Here is a 14431-nt window from a genome sequence, read left to right as displayed (position 1 = left end):
ATCTAAATTTACCTTCTGTTGCTTCTGATGTTGTGAGACACTGTTTGACAAAATCAATCTTTCTTGTTCCTTTAAAAAATTTTCTTGTTTTGTCTGAAGATACAGCTTTCAGCTTCTGACCTACTATATTAAATTGACTTCAATATCACAGGTGTTATATTATTCAAAGACTATGATGTGATCAGAATAAATGCAGGCAATTCCAATAAACTGGTCTGCAGTAAGTGCTGTCAATATTTCTTGAAAGATATCTGAATGAAATCAGGATGTCAAGGACAGAGGCTAAGGTGGGATATGTACTAAAAGTCGAGTATTCTAACAGCAGTCATGATGTCCAGCACAACACCAGCTCAGGTTTGAAGTGCAGGGCCATGCCAGACTTAGGGTGACCCTTGGCTATGGTGAATTAGGATTGTCTAATTTTTGTGAGTGGAGATTTAGTGAAACTTTCTCCCCAGTTGAAAACCTAGGCAGGCTTAGTCAGAAACTTGTCAAACCTAAGAGAAGATATTAAAGGAAATATGTTAACAAGGGATTAATTTGTTATGGCATGTTCTGTGTGAAGTCCCAAATAATTCTTTTGGTTTTGCTTTATGTATAGAATTGGATTATTTTTACCTTTCGTATTCCCCTGGCATCTGATATGATAATCTTGTCTTTTCTGCTTTTTATTACCAGACTGTTTAAATTGTCTCACACATCATTGTGTTGAGGGATATACTTTTTAAAGGGGTCTCTTAATTGTTTTGTAGCCTGTAGGAACACTTATTTGGCTTGTGCACTCAAATGTTGTGGTGTAATGCTGGGAGAACATGCAAATTGAATTGCTTACAAGGTAGTTGGAAAATCTTGCTACAAGCACTGACCATTTAGACTGCATCAAACTAGAGAAAGGCAGAGAAGAAGACTTTTAATCTTGAAAGTTGTCCGTGTAACATATATGTAGTTAGAATAACCTTATTTATTTGATTTATTTCTTTCTTTGTTCCTTTTCTCCTTGGGGTTCTTACCTAGATAACTGTAAACACTACATATGCACACTCCCACCCTCTTGTCCTTGTATCAATCCTTACTTGAATGGAGTTAGGTATACCATCAGAGAGCTGGCTTATTTGAAATGGATGTTTAGGTTGTAGGGTTCTGTTTCTTTCTTGATCTATGATATTTTCAAATTTTTTTTTACTTTCATCAGCTTAAAATTTAGTTTTATTATTTCCTGTAGATAAATATAATCTTATTGCTGCTTTCTCATATCAGTTTCTGGGCTCTTTAGTGACAGGATAACCCCATGATATGGCATAAACAGATGTGCAGTGTTAGCAGATATAAAGAAGTATCAGATTTGGTGACTGGGGCAGAAGGAATCCCATCCTGTTGCACAGGAGTGAGTTGTAAGGTGGCAGGTACCTGAGCCTCCTGGGAAATGTTAGCAAATCCCCTTGCTGCTGTTGAACATCCCACCTCAGCTTGGAGGTTCTTGTCTTTGGCTCTTGAGGGGGAGGGTTTGCTCAGCAGTTTCTCAGACCTCGCTCCTGTGACCACTGTTAAGTGTTGTCATTTCTCTTGGAAGAGGCATACCATCTTTTCCTCTATCCAGTTGTCCTGGTCTAACCTCAGCCAGTGGCCAAGCCCCACGCAGCTGCTTGCTCACTCCCCCAACAGCAGCACTGGGGAGAGAATTTAGAGTAAAAGCTGGAAAACTCATAGGTGAGATAAAGACAGTTTATAGGAAAAGCAAAAGGAAGCAAGAAATTAATTCACTGCTTCCCTTGGGCAGCCAGATGTTCTGCCATGCCCAGGAGACCAGGGCCCCATTACATGTCACAAGTTAGGAATACAAACACCATCACTCCAAATGTCCCCCCTTCCTCATTCCTCCCTCCACTTTATTTACTGACCATGATGTCGTGTGGTCTGGAATATTCCTCTGGTCAGTTATGGTCACTTCACCTTTCCTGGCTGTGTCTCCTCCCAAGCACCCCCACATTCATTGCCAGCATGGCAGTATGGAAAGCAGAAAAGGCCTTGGCTCTGTGCAAGTCCTGCTCAGCAAAAACAAAAATATCACTAAATTATCAACCCTGTGCTCAGCACAAATCCAAAATACAGCCACTGTGAAGAAAATGAATTCTACCCTAGCCAAAACCAGCACTCCAGTATTTAATAGCTTAGTAGATAACTGCATCAAATGGAAAAGTATCTTAGTTTTAATTGTTTAATTTTTTGTTCATTACTCAACCTGTACATATACTTATAACATATATTTTATATATTCTTCTCTTTTAAAGTGATTTTATTTTTAAATTATATTGCTTAAGTGGCATATGGGAGCTGAGATTTGCTGTCCTTATTAGGAAGGTCTGTATTTTTTGAATGTATGCTTTCAGTAGATATACTTCCACATTTTCTTAACTGTTGGGGTTTTGTGTTTTGTTTTTACATTTTTATTCTTGAGTGCATGTGTCAGCAATTATTTTTAGTCTAGATCACATTTATTTCACATGTAATATTTTAAGTTTTAAAAAGGGAAGATCTAATGACTGTAGGAACTCAAGTGTCAGTAATATGCTTTAACTTAGGAGGGTTAAGCATAAGCTGGGTATACAGGATTTCTTGAGCATGTTCAGACAACTGTTTTTCCTTGCTTTCTCTTTTACTTCACATTTAACCCTAAGCTCAAGGATAATGATAGATTTGGTAATGCATCAAAGCAGGCATACTCACCTAATAAACTCATGCTCATTTTTATTTTACAAGCAGCTTTTTCCCAGCAGAGCTTTGTGGTTTTTTGATAAACCAGATTTTTCCCCGTCTGTGTTAAATGTAAAACCTTAACCACTACAGAAGAATCTCCAACTCCCTCTAAAAGTGCAGAGTGTAGCTTCCATGCTTCAATAAGAATTCTCCTTATGGTTACCAGAAGGCTTTGTGCATCACTCTTGGTTTTGGACTCTTAAGCTAAAGTGTGTCTCGCAAGATTAGCCTCACCCTGGGATTCTTATGATCAGCCAAAGTGATGGTTCAGTGGGATGGGGCTGGTGGATTTTAGCAGTTGTAGGGAACACAGCAAACATTTTAAAAAAATATTTGCCATACCCAACTACAGTTGCCATCTGCATTGTGTTAGAACTTCCAAATATATTTTCTGCTGGTTCTGTTACTGGGAAGCCACTGTACCTAGCAGGGTTGTTTTCTAGCAAGCTATGCTTAGACTTTATGACAATGGCACATGTTGTTCAGACACTAGAAAATAATTAATCTAATAGAAATGTCCTTTGGATTTATGAGTTACTATGTATAAAGCCCACATTTGTTGTCTTGCTAACTTTCCCAGGCTTTATTTATTATTCTAGTGGATACTGGCGAAATAGGTAGGAACTAAAAATTGCTGATAGGATAAAGTAACAAGGAAAATTAATAAGAGATATGTTTACTTAAGAGCTACTGGAAGATAATGTTTTATTCACCAATTGGCAACTTGCTCTACTCCAGGAGAGATTTTACCTCTGAAATTATTGAACATTTTTGTAGACTTAACACACCTTCTCCACCTCTGCCAAACCAAGTGAACAAAACTTCCGAGAGTTTTAAATAGTCTGTGATACTTCTTGAAAGCTGGGACCTATGTGTCTGTCTTTCAGAGATTAGTTCATTTGAAGTTAAGTTTACTGTTGTTATAAAGGTTGAAGAAATTCCATTGAACCTTTGTTACAAATAAGAAAATAAGTATAGAATGCATGAGAATGTCAGGTCAGACTGAAATGTAGTTTGTCTGTTTGTCTTGCATAAAAGGTCTATGAAGGCCTTCATGTGAGCAAAACATGAAGGCCTTCATGTGAGCAAATACATTTATATGTATTTGAGGGTAAGAAGAAGGAATAGTCTAAAGCAAAGAATCCACAGTAGTAGACATGTAAGAATTATTGATAGAATTGCATTCTTTGGTAAGAAAATATGTAAATCGGGTGATCTCTCCCCTGCTCCCCCCAAATATTTTTGTGTAACAGTAATTTGTAGGGTCCCACAAGTCCTTCCAACTTGGTGTATTGTAATACAAATTTATGTTTGTTAAAATTGTTAGCTCAGAAAATTCAAGAAATGAAAAAGAATTTTGCAATGGAATTACTTGAAAGGAAAAGCTGAAGCCTGCCTATGAGAATAGCCATATGTATGAATATTTATGATTTGCTTCCTTAGAGAGCAGAGTTAAAACACCTACATTTATGCCAAATATTTGGATTGCATTAATGCAGTTGGAATAGTCTGTAGTTTCTGTAATGAATAGAAGAGTAAACTTTTCTTATTTTTTAGGTTATAAAGCATACAATAAAGCTATCTCTTATAATATCATTAACTTTCCATTAATCCTATACTTGGAAGAGCAAAAGGCATTGTGAAGAGTGAATGACGAAAGTTCTACCGTATCTTATGGGATGAAATCTGTTAAAAAATGCACCAAAGCCAGCAGAAGTGTACATAACTGTAAATGTAATTATGAATTATGCAGTAAGCTTTCTTTTTTGTAGTTTCATGGTCAGCACTTGAGATGTTGTATTCCTTTCTTCATATGTTCCTTGGACTACATAAAACAGTAACACCAGTTTCAGGGTAAATTTTAATTTCAAAGCTAGCCTAAAGTTACATGCTTAAAGTTATGTAAAAGTCCTTTCTGCTAATTGGTACCAGGAAAACATTTTCTCTGTAAATGGCAAAGGAAGCAACCTCTTCTCAGAAAAAATGGCTTATGGGATTATTAAAAAAAAAAGCCTGAAAATACTTCCTGGGAAGTGTTTTTTTTTAACTGGTCCATAAATTCACTGCCATACTTGGAAGACAAAGAATAACTCACAGTCATTCTGTGGGAGAGGTAGTTTTTGTAAATTACTGCAGCTGAAGTATATGTGATAGGACCAAAACTAGTACTCCCGGCTTATTTTGTCATGATAATATCTTCAATTTCCCTGTACCTCAGGTTTCTGCTAAAATGTAGGAGTTTAGTGTAAATATCTTAGTAATTTTAGATCATTCAAAGCATTAATTTTTCACATACTATGTGAACCTTATATAGACAATTTTCTTTTATATTTTTTTAGTGAAAAGCAATAATGCAATCTGGGCCCACTGAATGTAGAGACATACAATATGCAGGCATGCAATAGTCTTCGAATGAAGATGTTTTTCATGGCAGTGGGAATTCCATGGGCATCTTTTCAGTCACTGAAACGCCTGCTTTCTTGGAAAATTTCTTCATTAAATGTTTCTTTTCTGGTACTCTTCTGGAGTTCCAAAAGTTTGTAGGCTGTGTGTCTTGTATTTTGCTTGCAGAGTGCAAGTATGGATTTAGTGAATCTTGTTGCCTTGGAGAGAGCAAGGTCATTGGTGACAGAGGAGAAGGGCGCTGAAGAGTTCTGTGTTTGGTATGAAAAGCAACATGTGGCTGCATTCTTCTTATTCCAGCAAGATGGTGAGACACAGCAGTCTAAGAACTTCAGGATTTTTGTATTAAGGAAAGCAGAACACCCAAGAATAATAGATGCTACTGAGCTCTTACCAGCATTCCAGCATGTTGCCTTAGGAACTTAAATTTCTTTGTTTATTGAGAGTCAACAACTGCTCTGGGAAATTTGATAGGTTAGTTATGCTGTACACATAGTCCACTTGTTGTATGTAGTTAATATGGTCATAGTAATAGCCCCTATATAAATATCTCTGCTCTTATTTTAGAAGTGTTACTGCTCAGCACTGCAAGAATATGCTTTAAGCACTGCCATAAAACTGCTAATTCTATGACATTATTAGATAGAAAAATAAAAATATTTCTGTTTACACTGGCATGTTACTATGGTTGCAGGCAGGCCTGGGTGACGTCAGCCCTTGGATTCATTGTGAGCATTTATTTAGGTAGCCATCTCCATGGAAACATTTGTTTGTTTTGATGTTACTATGTGTTAAATTTTAAACAAATTTTTGTGGCTCTATACTGGATTGTTATTGAAGATTAATTAAGCTACGGAAGCTTTGTAAATATACATTACTCCTGCCTTCTAAAATATTCTTGGTAAAAGATCAAGTGGAAGCATAACTGTCTTCTGAAATTCCATTAGTACCTCCTGATGTTGCTTTGACATGTTTTCTTGTTGCTGAGGAAGCCATGTATTCTAAAGCCCAGAAAACTCTCCTCCATCTTTTTGAGAAAAGAAGGTTTTGTTCCCATGGAGAATCTTCGCAACACACTTTATTGTGCCCTGACTTTTGAGCAGACCCACCCGTGCACTGTCCTCGCTGTCTTGCACACTTGGCTGTTTAGCCTAGTTCCCACAGCCTGGATCAGTCAGGTCTCTGCAGGAGCACTTCGACCTGAGAACAGCTGGGCCTTAATGCAGCAATAGTTCACTGTGGCTGCAAGACTTGGGTAATGGGTAATGTTTGTTCTGAGAAGCTGGCCAGAAAACTCTTGGTGAGAATGTGTATTTGTCCCCATTTGTCAGCTGTAATATAATTGTTTTCTTTGTATTGAATAAGTATGATGCTTCTTGCTTTCTTTTTGTATTTGAAAGGACTAGTACTTTGACACCTGAGCTCATTCAAAAGAAATATCTGTCCATGAGGTTTCTCTGAAGTAAATAGTCTTTAACGGAGATTTTTACTGAAGTCTCTCTTAAATTTTTCAAGTATTTAAATAGGTATGAAGTGGACTTTATATATAAATGAAGTGCCTAGTTATTGCAAGTTATGTTTTACATCCCTATTGGAGACATTCTTTTGATAGTGACATAGAAAAGGATTTTTGTCATCCTACTTCATGCATGAAGTAGGCATAACAGCTAACTTTTTACTTCAGTATGCCTGCATCAGGAAATAAGTTTTAAGTGGGTACAGAAAAATATGTACAGCAAAATCTTATCTGGTAAGTCTCAGGCAAGTTGTGAAGCTGTGCATTTTTAGGTAGAAATGTAGGTAAGTATCAACAGAAAGTGTTCTTTTTTGCCACATGTATATTTTACTTGAAATTAAGAGCCCATTGCCTTTTTTGCCTAAAAAGCCAAATGTAATGTTGCCATTTGCACTTTATCCTTCAAAAGCTTTTTATTTAAAACAAACCAAAGCAGGTCTTCTTCTGCCAAGAGGTATAAATTCTAAAAGTAAAACAGTGATAGTATATGAGAAGGAAGATGATTTTAAATTCACTTGCTGTAACACAGACTTGTTTTATGCATGTATAATGGGTAAATTTTATACCTGTAATGATGTTTGCTGATTAGGATATTAAAAACACCATTTTACAGGACATCACATGAAAACCTATAGATAAGGTGGTGTGTGATTCATTTCCCAACTGATACGGAATGCTGCATGATGTCATACACAGTACTATATATAGCGGCTTGCTTGGTATTTGCCACACTTTGTGGCCTATTCCACATGTGTGCTACACAGACTTTTACTGGTGTAGAGTAGAAGTCAGTTGTTGTTTTGGTTTTTGGTTCTTTTTGCAGGTCAGCCTATTGCACCATAATTTAAAACTACATGATTTTCACCTATAAAAGCAGCTATGTGAAATCTGCCTTAATTTTACTGACTAAATAAACTAAGTAACAGCAAGTATTTTCCAGATGGTTAAATATCACTTTTGATTTCCTGGATTGAAGTAGAAGATGATTAAGATGCAGAGGACAAGGCAGCCTTGTCTGCAGCAACCAGGTGATTGTAAAGTTTAAGATCCTGAGGGGATGATCAAGATTAACAACAGACTTACAAAGCTGAACTTCAGAAGGGCAGATCTTGGCCTCTGTATTTTCTCTCTGGAAGCTGCCCTGGAGAGTAGAGGTTGTCCAGGGCAGCTGGTTGGTCTTCAAGGCAGCTTCATCAAAGCACAAGAACGTTTCATTCCCCTGTGCAGGAAGTCAGGAAGCATGGCAACGGGCTAGCAAGAGTATAAGCATTGAGCTTCTGACTGGGCTGGACCACAGGAAGGAGGTATGCAAGAGATGGAAGCAGGGACAGGCTTTGTGGGAGCAATAAAGCCCATGCATGAAGAAACAGAGTGAGCAAAGTTGAAGTTCAGGCAAATCAGCATAACCTCAGTCCCTGGGGAGGTTATGAAGTAAATCCTTTTGGAAGTCCTTTCTTAAAACACAAAGGACAAGAACATGATTTGGAGCAACCAGCGTGGATTTGCCAAGGACCAGTTATGCCTGATTGACTTCATTACTTTCTCTGATGAAATGACTGACACTGTAGATAAAGGGTGTAGTGAGTATACATTGATTAAGGCAAGGACTTGGCTCCAGTCACATTGTCACCAAATTGGTGAGGCATGGTCTGGAGAGTGGGCCATGCAATCTAGGGGGCAGCTCTAAAGGTGGTGATGGTGTCAGTGTTGTAGTTTAATAACGCCAGCTGGAAAATAAGCCCCATGTAGCCACTCTGTTTCTTCTACCAGTGGGATGGGGAAGAGAATCAGAAGGATAAGAGTGAGGAAACTCATGGGTTGAGTAAAAATAGTTCAATAAGAAAAGCAAAAATTGCTCACACAAGCAAAGCAAACAAAGGAAGTCGTTTACCCCATTCCATGGGTAGGCAGGTGTTCAGCCATCCCCAAAAAAATAGGGCTCCATCATGCAGAATAGTGACTTTAAAATATGATCACTCTGAATATCCCCCACTTCCTCCTTCCCAACATTTGTATGCTGAGCATGGTGTCATATGATATGGAATATACCATGGGTCAGTTGGGGTCAGCTGTCCTGACTGTATCCCTTCCCAACTCCTTGCATACCCCCAGCCTTCTCACTGAAGGAGCAGCAGGAAAAGCAGAAAAGGCCCTGAAACTGTTTCAGTGCTGCTCAGCAAAAACAAAAACATCTCTATGTTATCAACACTGTTTTTAGCACAAATCCAACATACCACTTCATACTAGTCACTGTGAAGAAAATTAACTCTATTCCAGCCAAAACCAGCACAGATGAGAAGTTTCTGAAGGTGAGGTGACCGCAGTCCTTGCAGTGAGTGTGAGTTGTGGCAGCAAGGAAGGGTGGCTACATCCCAGGCTGCATGAGTCAGTGTGTGGTCAGCAGGTCTGGGGAGGGGATCCTTCCATGCAGCTTGGACTTGTAAGACTGTATTGGGAGTGTTGTGCCCAGTCTGGGGCTCCTCTGTGTAGGAAATAGATTGATACAGTGGAACAGGCCTGGTGCAGGGCCACCAAGATGGTCGGGGGCTGGTTGTGGTACATGGTGACGTGTGGAATAAATATAAGTTTCTTTGTGCTCCTGTATAGGCAGTAGAAATTAAATTATTTTTATGTAGTTAGAGTAGTGAAAATTTTATAGGGAAAAAATGTGTGTAAATGGATGCTATTTACTCCTAAAAGTAGACGTGAGCTAGAAATCCTTCATCTCAGAAAGAGGATTAATATACTATATATGTTGCAATTAGATATATTTAATCTACCTATGTGTGTAAAACTACTTATACAATTTAGATGTAGTCTGCTTGGATTCTGATGTTTGTGACCAGAAGTGTGCTCCATCTGATGTGGTGTTTATCATTCTTCAACCTTTTTGTTTTTTGTTTGTCTTTCCTTAAAAAAACAACAGTGGCTTGACTTGAAGAGCCTAATTGATGTATTCTTTCCATTATCAAGATGTTTAGGAGGACTTTTTTGCAACTGAATTGGAGCAAGTCTCTGAAAGACTGGAAATGAAATCCTCACCAGGATTCATTAAAATGATGCTGCTTTCCAGCATTATTGGAGTTGCTTATTGTTTACTTTTGTATGGGTGTGTCCATGCATGTGCTAAAGCAAAGGAACATGAATGAAATTCAAATTTTGTTTGAAGCTTATCTCTGTTTCTGACTTTCTGTAGACTTCTAATGCATGTGCATGTATTCCGATGAATTTAAAAGCAAATAGAGTTTTGGTATGGAGTTCTGGTACAATGCCCCCCACACCCCCAAAAAGGGCAGACTTTCCCTTTGAAATTCTTTTTCCACGTTGCAGTCATTTTTCGTTTCCTATTTTTACAAAGGTCGTGGATATTACCAGCAGATCGATAATTTTCAAAACCTTGCTGAGACTATGAATGTTGGGGCTGATTCTGCAGGCTCCCAGAACATTTTAGTTGCATAAAGCAATCTCCATGGCAACTTTTTCTAGGAGGATGTGCTGTTAGATAGTGAAGTTTTATGGTTGAAGGAGCAGATGTTGGAAAGCATTCAGTTTCAGCGAGGAAGGCTGACTGCAGCTGACAGCGTGGCCAGGAGTACTGTGGCTAAGGTGTTGCACCCTTGTGGTGAGGAGTAAGAGGAGCAGCTCACCTCCTGTCTGTCACCAGTGTTTTTGGCAGTGCAGGCACTCCCAGCACTGATTGCTGAAGAGACTCAGTCAGTCCCTCAGGCAGGCAGGGACTGTTTCTGTACTATCTGGACATTTGTGATTCAGGAAGGAAAACCAAGCAGAAAACCCAGCTGGTGGGTTTTGCATCATTAAGTTTCTGCCTAAGCTGTGGAGCAGCTTTAAGTGAAGCCCGAATCTTGGTCAGCGATGGCAAGCGGTGGAAGATACCTTGAGGCAAACTTGTTTGAGGGGAACCAAGAGTTCATTGTGGAAGCCAGGGCACTCGGTGTTTGTTTGGAAGGTGTGATATTCCTGAAGTCCAGTAGGTTTTCTCGGTGCTTTTCCTTCCCAGGAAGTGGTTGTGGAGAGCCTTTTGGGAATGGTGCCATGCTGTGTGCAGAGCTGCCCAGCACAGAGTTGCCGCAAGCTTGCCAGGGACTGTGGTGCTGCAGGAGTGAGCCCTGTGCAGCTGCAGGAGTGTGGGCTGCACTGCCCTGCTCGTGGAACCCTTTGCATTGTGCTGGGTGCAAAGCTTTTGTGACATTTCCTTGGGTTTTGAACTGTGAGCTTTGAGGAAGGGATGGTAATGTGTGCTGACAGAAAATGAGGAACGTTACCTTGGCAGCACTGGTTTGTCTTTCCTCTTCTTTGCCTCAGCTTTGTTCTGGAGGGAAAATTGTTGAAAGTGTGGGAAATCTTCCAGTCTCACACTGTTATCTTATTTTCGTGATTGTGGCTTCACTATGTGATGTGGCATCACATCATGTGATGCTTCTAGCCTTTTGATGCTTCTAGCCTGCTGCAAACAAGCCAAGCCAGTGCAGCTGCAGAGCTTTCAGTTCATATATTTTTCTTTGGCAAACTGTTATATACTTCTGTTACCTTATTCTCATGATTGTGTCACTAAAATGCTCAGAACAGCTAAAAGTTTTCTGCAGTGCTCTTCTTCTAGACTGAAACATAGAAGACTCTGAAGAAAAGGATGACCCACCACCATCATCTGGTGAGCAGGAGCCAGCACATCTGTTTGTCCAAGCTGATACAGGAGAGCATTGTACCACTTAGTGCCATTTGTGATCATGGGCATAAACAACTGCAGAACACTGGTGATCTTTGGCACCAGGCTGTGACTCTCATGACACATGACAGCACTTGCTTCATTGCCCAGATGTCTTGGATCTTTATTATATGCTCTTCAGTTGCAAATATTGTTTAAAAATTAAAATAAGCTAACAAGTAGTTATTGTACTATCAGTATGATGTTTTTAATGGCATGTAAAAGATTAAACTGATAGTTTTTATATCATTATAATTGTGTACAAGAGAAGTTGTTTTTCTTGCAGTTAACAACAGATAAAATACAGTGATACTGTAACACAATAATAGTTCATTACAGCACAACTGAAAAATTTCTATGAGAAAACAAAATGGGTCTGTGCCTATTGTCTGGAATCTATCTCAGTTATACAGAATCTCCAGATATACTCATTACAATTCCCAGTGCAGTACCAATTAACCATGGATTTAGCTGCTTTGTGATTTTTGAGGGGTTTGTTACTCTCTCTGGGGTGGTGTTAAACTTCTGAATGGAACCAACAGTGCTGAGACTGGAGGGTCTATTTGACACAGACCAGTGTGAGAGTAATACAAGAAGCTACTGACTAGAGGATCATAGAGTAGAGGGTGAGCTGTTCTTACTCATCATCATATGTAGTCTGTATTTCACAGAAAGGTATTAGGTGTTTGCTACTGCTAGAACAAGCCTCTGTGGTATGTGCTACTTAAAAAGTGAGGACTGCAGTATTTACCATCAGCTCTCCCATCACTTTCTGTGCACAGCAGCTACTGCTGCTGCACGCTTAAGATAGTTTGTATTACTAGGGGAACACAAGGAGTCCTATTTTGATACCCCTTTATGGACTGTCTTCCTGTGTTGCAATTTGAAACAGGTAGTAAATAACCTTTCTTCCAAATTTAGGCTGTTTACATTTTCTTCCTGTCATGGGTGCTGTATGGAAATAGATGCCTGGGGCATTTGTAATCCAAGTGGAGATCAGCATGCATCAAACTGTTTGCATTTGGCATGGTGCCAACAGAAGGTTTTGTAGGTTTCTAAGCAGTATACATTGATTAATGTTTTCTGCTCTACAAGAGGGTTTCTAGGGAGGATGTTTTATTTGATTTTTTTGGCACCTTTTTAATTTTCAGCAAAAAATTTAACAGGTGAGCTGGTATTCTTAAAAGAGCCTATAAATAGGAAAAATAAGAAAAACTGAGTAATTTGGCATTTATAGGTTTTGTCTTTTTTTAGTATAAAAGAGCTTTGTAGGTTTAAAGATAGGTTTCAAGTCTAACAGAACAATATAAGAAGGTACAGAAAGGTAGTAAAAGAAAATATGTACCTCATACAGTAGCCACTCTATTAGGTGATTTTCCTGTGTATATCCAGAAATAAAGAATTTTAATTCTAGATCTCAGATGAAAATGGTTGTTAACTGTCCGAGATTTCAGTTCAAGACATTTTTAATGCTAATTATTAGAGATAATGGAGTGGTGTGAATGCAAATCTAAAATTAATGACTATAATATGATTAAATAATTTTTGTTCCCAGTAAGTCCTGATACTAGTTTAAAAAGAACAGTGAAGAATATTCAGTTTAGTAGATCCTTTAGAGAGCCCCAGTGCATTTGCCATGTGTTTCAACAATTTAGCCTTTATTAAATAAACATAAATAGCATTATTTTTTTCCAAGACCTTGTAGTAAAATCAAATAGAAATTATTTCCTTACCTTTACAGAAAAGGTAAGGAGCTGTGCTGTCCTCTTTCAGACGGGTTTCTTTTCTTTCATCATTTCACCTCAGCTGAGAGTAATGGGAGAGCTTTACATTATGCTGAAGTGGACATCGTAGCTGGGAAATCTGTTGAACTAAAATACACAGAACTAGCTTGATACTTTTTTTTTCAAGACAACAGACTGTTGCCTATTGGGACTCCTCTAACCAAATGGAGAAAGGTATAGAGAGGGTACTAGGCAGTTAAATATGCTGCTTAGTTTTCCTGCTTCCATACCAAATAGGATGAACTCGGCGTGCTGATACAACATTCTAGTTTTGAGTCTGACTTGCAAATCCATCTGACTACAGCTTCAGTCAACATTGGCCATTCTGAATAATTTTGATAATTCCTTTCCTGATGTAGCTTTATGTTCTTTGCCCAACAATACACTATCTTATGGATGCTTGGAAGATTGTTCCTTTTATTTCCCTTTTAGATGCTACACTGTGTCACCCACTCATTGGCTTCCTTGTCTTTGAGTACTAATCTGTGAAAGCCATAGTCCAGGTGGACAGTGAAGTGGTGGTAACCTGAGATAAACAGAAGAGGTATATAAGAGCAATCAGACTTAAGGACTACCCATGGAGAGCTGGACTTCTTTAATGTTAGGGGCATTGACTTGATATTATTTGGCATGACATTTGGTGTTTTTGGACGTTTTTTGACTCCACTTGTCAAAGCTTTGAGATAAAAAGATGACAAGACATATTTTCTGGAGACAGTTACCCAAATAACTTAGGCCAAATGTTGATTAGATTTCTATATGTGGTTGCCCCAGGTGTGATCTCTTAATCTTGGAAGAAGTAATTTGCTGAAGAGCACAGCTTCTGCAACATACATAGTAATTTTTAAGGGCTTGCAGTATTGACTAACCTCTCAACAGCATTGTAAATTGTCATATGCTGCTGTTTTTAGAAAATGAAGCATACAGAGTATACCTGGTTTGCATGTACGCAGAAGATTTCTGGCCAGAATTTCTGCTTTTCATCCTTATTGAGCTCCATTTGAAAATCTGGAGGTTTTTTTGAGCTTTGAAGTGTGAGAGGATTTGGCTTCCAATGCCTCTAAGGGGGTGGACACTCTATAAGTGCTGCAGGTTAGAAGACATAAAGACTTCGTAGTTTTTGTAGCTGTTGTCTCAGAGCTTTGTTTGTGTAGGTATAGGGTACTCTGTAGGTATAGGATAAGATGTTCAGGAGTGCATAAAACTTTCTTTGATTGTCAAACTGTCAAACTTTAAGTAATTGAAGGAGAG

The 14431-nt window shown here is 38.6% G+C and overlaps 1 protein-coding gene across 1 annotated transcript in view; it reads left to right on the top strand.

Moving 5' to 3' along the window:
• Positions 1-14431, top strand: part of TPPP (tubulin polymerization promoting protein) — a 58639-nt gene that overhangs the window by 292 nt on the left and 43916 nt on the right. The gene's annotated exons all lie outside the window — the stretch shown is intronic.

This window comes from Geospiza fortis, unplaced genomic scaffold, assembly GCF_000277835.1.
Source record: "Geospiza fortis unplaced genomic scaffold, GeoFor_1.0 scaffold104, whole genome shotgun sequence".
NCBI lineage: Eukaryota > Metazoa > Chordata > Aves > Passeriformes > Thraupidae > Geospiza > Geospiza fortis.
The sequence above is the reverse complement of the archived record's forward strand: the minus strand, read 5'-3'. Positions and strand labels throughout refer to the sequence as shown.